This window comes from Cygnus olor, chromosome 3, assembly GCF_009769625.2.
Source record: "Cygnus olor isolate bCygOlo1 chromosome 3, bCygOlo1.pri.v2, whole genome shotgun sequence".
NCBI lineage: Eukaryota > Metazoa > Chordata > Aves > Anseriformes > Anatidae > Cygnus > Cygnus olor.
In genome coordinates, this window is record NC_049171.1 from 65,963,000 (window position 1) to 65,969,034 (window position 6,035).

The following is a 6,035-nucleotide window of genomic DNA, read 5'->3' on the forward strand; positions in this document are numbered from 1 at the left end:
ATGAAAAGGTGTTGCCATTCCACTCACTACCTTAATGGGGACACAAGTGGGGAAGGATATGCATTTTCGGGTGTGTTGAGATAAAACCTCAAACCCAAACAGTCTGAAAGGCAGCAGAAAATATGTGGCTGAATGCTCACTGAGCTTGTGCAGCCTTTGGAAGCACAGCTTGTGTCTTACAAAACACACAAAGCCCTACCAAGCATGGAATAACCACTTCATCATTTTAAATGAGGGCTATAAAAAATTACAGTCAGCACATAATAGGTATTTTGCACCCATGCTAAGTACTGCCAAGAAAATAGTTACCCAAGTAAATCAATAAAGTATCATTCCCTTCCAAGGTCTTCCTGTCCCAGTCCCTGAACCTCTCATTTCGGAGGAGTACTGAAACCTGTTCAAGATTTATTTTGATGAAAGTAAGTATCTCTGCATTATCAGGCAGTAAAGAAGTTGTTTACTACTTCTCTAGGAGTGTTGAAAAATTCCCTCTGAATACATACTTGCATTGTAGCTATCATAAAAATGTCTACCATCTATTGGAGCCCCCAAACTGATATTTTTTTTCTTTCCAGAAAACAAAGAGTTCAGCCTGAGACCGAGAAATTGCTTCATAAGAAAACCATCTGTGTTGAGAGAGATGGACTAAGGTATCCTGTCGCATACACCGGGGTCTGCTCAGGTTTGTTATAAAACATTGCTATTCATATTCAGTTAGCAAATAAGGTTGGGCTGAGGTAGCAGCACCTGTTCTGAGTGCATTTCCTATAAATCAGTCTAGATGTTTAATATGTTCCTCATTACCAGAGCATTTGAAAACCAGCAATACACCTGAAAACCAATTTGCTGGTATAAATGTTCCAACAAAGTGGTGAATTTTCAGCTCACACTGTCAATTATTGGCAGGAAGCAAATTTTGACTTGGCCCTTGTCAAAGTTAATACAATTCACAGTCATACTTCTCCAATCAAACTTTGAAAATACAATGTGCAGTACACACCGTTGCAAGAGCTGAAATCCCAAATTTTTAACACATGCAACAAAATCTCTTCACAGGCACTGCATACATAAAATGATTTGGTAGAAAGAAAAAAAAAACAAAAAACAAATAGCAAAGACATTCAAGGAAATCTTCATCTGTCCACAAAAAGTGTTAATGGGAGAAAAGTTGACTCAGCTCCTGACTGTGGAAAGCTTGCCCAGCTCTGACTGCTAGTACACCAAGTAGCTGGCAGGGAAATGTCCCAAGTGGGAGATGCCTTGCACTTTGGGGATTTACCCCAGGAACAAAACAAAGTGATATTCCCCCATCTGCTCTTGAACCCAAGACAGTTCAGGGGATTAAGGAGGCAGGGAAAAAGAGTGCTGACCTGCATGGAGCAGAGGCATGGCAGCCAGGTTTCTCATTCTTTTGTCACCTCCTGGCAACTGTGAGCTCCTGAAGAGAGATGCCAAGTGACCAGACCACATGGACCTCCGAGCACCTTACACGATCTCCCTCCTGTTGAGGGGCCGGGCACTTAGGATGAGATTTAGCTTTGTTTTAATCATCTAAAAGTTATGTGTCTATCTGCAGCTACTCATTTAGGCTTCCTCCAGACAGCTACTTCTTAAGCCTTGACTTTCTTTTGGATGGATTTTCTCAAGAGACCACTCATGCAGTGTGATTTTGTGTGGATGTGGAGAAGACCAGACCTCTGCAAGTCTGAAATCTTTCGAGTTTTAGCCTTCCTGGATACCCTTGGAGCAGAGTGCAAACCTGCAGCACTTGTTGAAGCTAAGATGGCTGAAAGATTGTAAAAGTCATGCTCATCACTGGAAGGAGACAAGTGCAGTTTCTGTGTGCCCTGTGCCAGTGAGTAGGGTGGGTCAGGTTTTAGCAGTAGATTCTGTCTTCAGCAGATATTGGGGACAGTTCAAAAGACCCAGAGAAGCTCTTATATCTGCACCTGGGTGGTCCCATTACTAGAGAGAAGAGGGTCAAAGAAAGGTGAAATAGCCATGAAAAAGCAGATTTGCCATAGGAACTGAGAGTGGCATATACACGGCCTTTCATCCATACAGACGGCGATTTTCTTTCCCAGACCTGGTACAACACTGACTCTCCTCCATTATCCTCCCTCTCTCTGACGAAAAATATAATTATTACTATTTCTGCATTGCGTGAGCGTGGTCTCTTTTTTAATAAATTGAAATATTGGCTTCACAGCAAATGTTAGATGTTATTTTTAATGAAATACGTGGTTTATGTCCCTTGCTTTTCTTCAAATTCTTTTATTTTGTTATACTTACAAATAAACACAGCATTTTTGGTTAAGTTCTTCATTTTACATCTTGAATAAGCATCTCTTCTTGATGTCTACCTTTATGTTTCTATGTACAAATCTATCAAGACCATCAAGAAATGGTTTCCCAAACAGAATTTATTACAAAGCTGATTATATATTAATATATACAAATGACAAATCTAAAACACAATGTCAAAAAGCAAGAAAATGCAATCAAGAATTTATTATTCTCCCATTACTATTCATCTGGGAAAATAGCTGCTCTACTTTACCAGAATAACTTCCCCCTCCCACACCTCACACCCAATCCAGGTTTTCTAGGTAAGTGCCACAGAGTTATTTGTGATAAAATACTTTAATATATAATAATAAATACCAGAAGTTCACTGTAATTTATCTACCTATTTTTTTCACTTCTACTTTCCAAGTAGGCTTATTATAAAAATCTATTGTCACACATACACATTGTATACATCTGCGTGTGTCTAAACTTACTGGTCCATTTTACAGATGGGATAAGCATCTTCTGCTTTTCATAACCTTGCATCTTGTCCTCTTTTGTACACATTTCCCCAACATCATAGATACGATTTCTTCTATAAAATATTCACCGAATGGCCCTATCCCAAGCCCCACTCCCCTCCCCCCCCCCCTTTTTTTTTGTGATTAAATAGCAGATTAATTTGAATAATATACATGTGAGAAAAATTTTATGCTTTGATTTTCTTCTTGGAAGATTATACTGTGGTAATGCCTTATCTACCGTACTGTCCCATTTCATACCTTGGGGAATAACTGCTCATCAGGTCTTTTTCAGCTGAAGGACTCTATGCTTACCATTTTGTAACCCCCCATAATGTGAGACGTTAGGAAATACAGGTAAAGAAGAATGTGTTGCAACACCTTTGGATGGCAACACCAGTACAAGTTATGTTGACACCGTTACATTTGCTTGCAAGGTAGAGATGATTATGGATGTATTTTTAATCTAGCAATTCCTAGATGCCCGCATAGCGACTGATAAAATACCTCTCATTTGCAATGTTGAAGTGTTTACCTTTGGGAAATCCATGACAGCAATAACCTTATTTTTGTCACCAGCAGCTGGATCCCTGCCATACTGTCTGGGGGAATATGGTTATTCTGGACAAGAGGAACAATGGAAGCAGAATGGCTGATATATGTGTGCACACAGGTAGGTGCGTGCACACGCACACACACACTAGCAAAAACATGTGTGCTGTTCAGCATACATTTAATACTGAATATACAGATGTATATAGTACTATGCATTAGTAACATATGTATGTACACATGAATGTATTTGTGTACATATACACATACATGTATGACTGAACTCTGTGAAGCATCCGGAGCATAACACAGAAATGATCTCCCTGTGCTTCACACACAGGCAATCACTCTGCCAGCACATATAAGAAGTCATTGTAATAGTTATTCTATTTATGGAGAAATGTGTAGCTAAAATGTAGGAAAATTATTGTTCTCCATATTCTCACTTTTTTATTGAAGAAACAAATCACACAGTAAATTACATCTGATTTGCATGAAATGTTGCATGCACCTAGATCTCAGCATGAGCCTGGGAAAAGACATTGTTTTAATTCCAGAACCTTTATAGCTATTTCTTCCTTTCTTTTTCTCTCTTCCTGTTTCTTTCTTCCTTTCTTCCTGTCTTCCTTTCTTCCTTTCTTCCTTTCTTTCTTCCTTTCTTCCTTTCTTCCTTTCTTTCTTCCTTTCTTCCTTTCTTCCTTTCTTTCTAGTATAAATTTAGATTATATATAATATATAATTCTTGTTTGGCTTCTCTTGCATTTGATAGCCCCTTCTGAGTGTAATTTAACATCTGCAAATTGCCAAGGTGGGTAAGGATAGAGTAATGCTCACTGCCCAAGAGGCAGAGAAGCAGGAGGGATTTAAGTGCCTGCCCTGTGGCTATGATGGGTGCTGCCCATGCTGGGTGCTGTTGCCACTTGCTGTGGAGATGCTCAAAATGAAGAGAGGCTCCTGAGGGGTCTTGAAACAACTTGGATGCATCAGCTGTTTGACTGGGCCAACCCAGCATGCTGAAGATTTTGGCCTCTCTTTTTTTTCCTCCAGTTTTCCCCTCTTCATCTCTCTGGATGACTGCAGTGGGGTGAAGAGTCTGTGTTTTACCATCAAAGGTCAGCCCTCCAGGATGTCTGGAAGCTGCAGCGTGGCCCCTGCATGCCAGTCTACTGAAGGATACATTTAGGGCTAGGTCTGGAGAAGGGTGATGTGGTAGGTGTGGAGGTGCTCCAGCACTCTTAGACTCTGGAGGGTAAACAGAGTCCTTGCATGTACAGTCAGAAGGAATTTGTACAGAGCACTAGTCTGCTTCCTGAAAGCCATCAATAAGCTGAGTAGGTCTGAGTGAAAATTTCCCATCTAATGGAAAACTGGATATTTGACAAAGTATCCCTTCACTTTTTGCAATGAGTGTGTGCTTTCTACAGAAATTTGAATGTTTCCTTTAAGAAGCATACACTTTAATATAGGAATGTTTTTGGTGGAGACACTCTGCTCTGTTCAGAGAAACATGTAGCCATAAATGAAGGGGATACTTTAGCCTTTCTTGCTCTTCCGTGCTGGGACATGTTCTTTGCCTGGACTCACAAAACAGGGTGGGGCTGTGTCACTGGCATCCAAGATGGGAAGACGTGGTATGTCAGACATGTATATGTGTGCACATGTGCACACTGACACATATTTTGAAGAGCTGTTGCATAGTACACAACTTCTCTTTAGCTGTGGGGAAGCCAGAAGGGAGCTGTGACAACAAGAGGGGTGGGATGTCAACGTGAGGGTGGAACGGGGGCAGTAGGGGTTGGGCAGGTGAGGGGAAGGGCAGAAGACAGGAGGGCTATAAAGACCCTTTAGCCTCTATTACGTCTCGTCCTCTTTTCTCCTCCTGAAGTCCATATCTGACAGTGCTTCCTGGGAGGTGCAGATCAGCTGTTTTTTATGTTCTCCAAAGGGCCTGCCAGCTAAGCTGTTTCTTGACTCTGCCTAAGACTGTTATGAGTCACCATCCGTTCTCCCCACAAAGGCCCAGTACATAAAGAATCTCCCAGTATGTGAGGTATAATCTGATGAGAGAGCTCAAGTTATAGAAGAGAAGGGGAGTGTGTGGTATTAGGTCTGTGATCCAAGTTAAAGCAGTTTGGGTTTGGGTCACTTCTTCCATTCCAGTTCACTGTTGCTACAAGAACCTGGTTTTCTAGGCCACAGATTATTCAGAAAAAATGGTTGAAGCAGTACAGGAAAAAATAAAAGGGAACAAAAGTTTCTCAGCTAAGCTGGTTAAAAAAGCAGTGATATGAAAGGCAGATTGGGAGGATGTAAACACTAGAGAAGGAGGATTTTGTTTTCTTATTCAGAAAAGCACTTAAATGAAAGTCCTAAATGATTATCATGCATGAGATTCTTGGTAAGGTTTACTAGGCATACTGTTGTAGGATAAAACTGAAGACATATAAATAGCTTCTCAAAGAGTCTTTCCCTTGGGGCTTTCAAAAAAGGACTACTGATATTATAACCCTTTTGAAAACAAAAAAGCAGCTTGTGCAATTTAATAATTATGCTTTAGGTCTCTGTTTTTTTTTTCTTTCTGAGGATCCATGGAGACTGCAAGTTACCCTGGCTTAGCAATCAAGCACTTGCTTACTCACCTGAACTCTCTGACTGGCAGCAGGTTCTTGTCCT

The 6,035-nt window shown here is 40.7% G+C and overlaps 1 long non-coding RNA gene across 1 annotated transcript; it reads left to right on the forward strand.

The window, feature by feature from the left end:
* Positions 1-579: 579 nt before the first annotated feature.
* Positions 580-4,698, forward strand: LOC121068542. Its single transcript, XR_005818945.1, has 3 exons — positions 580-682; positions 3,393-3,483; positions 4,410-4,698. It is a non-coding gene; the product is annotated as an uncharacterized LOC121068542 (long non-coding RNA).
* Positions 4,699-6,035: the final 1,337 nt, after the last annotated feature.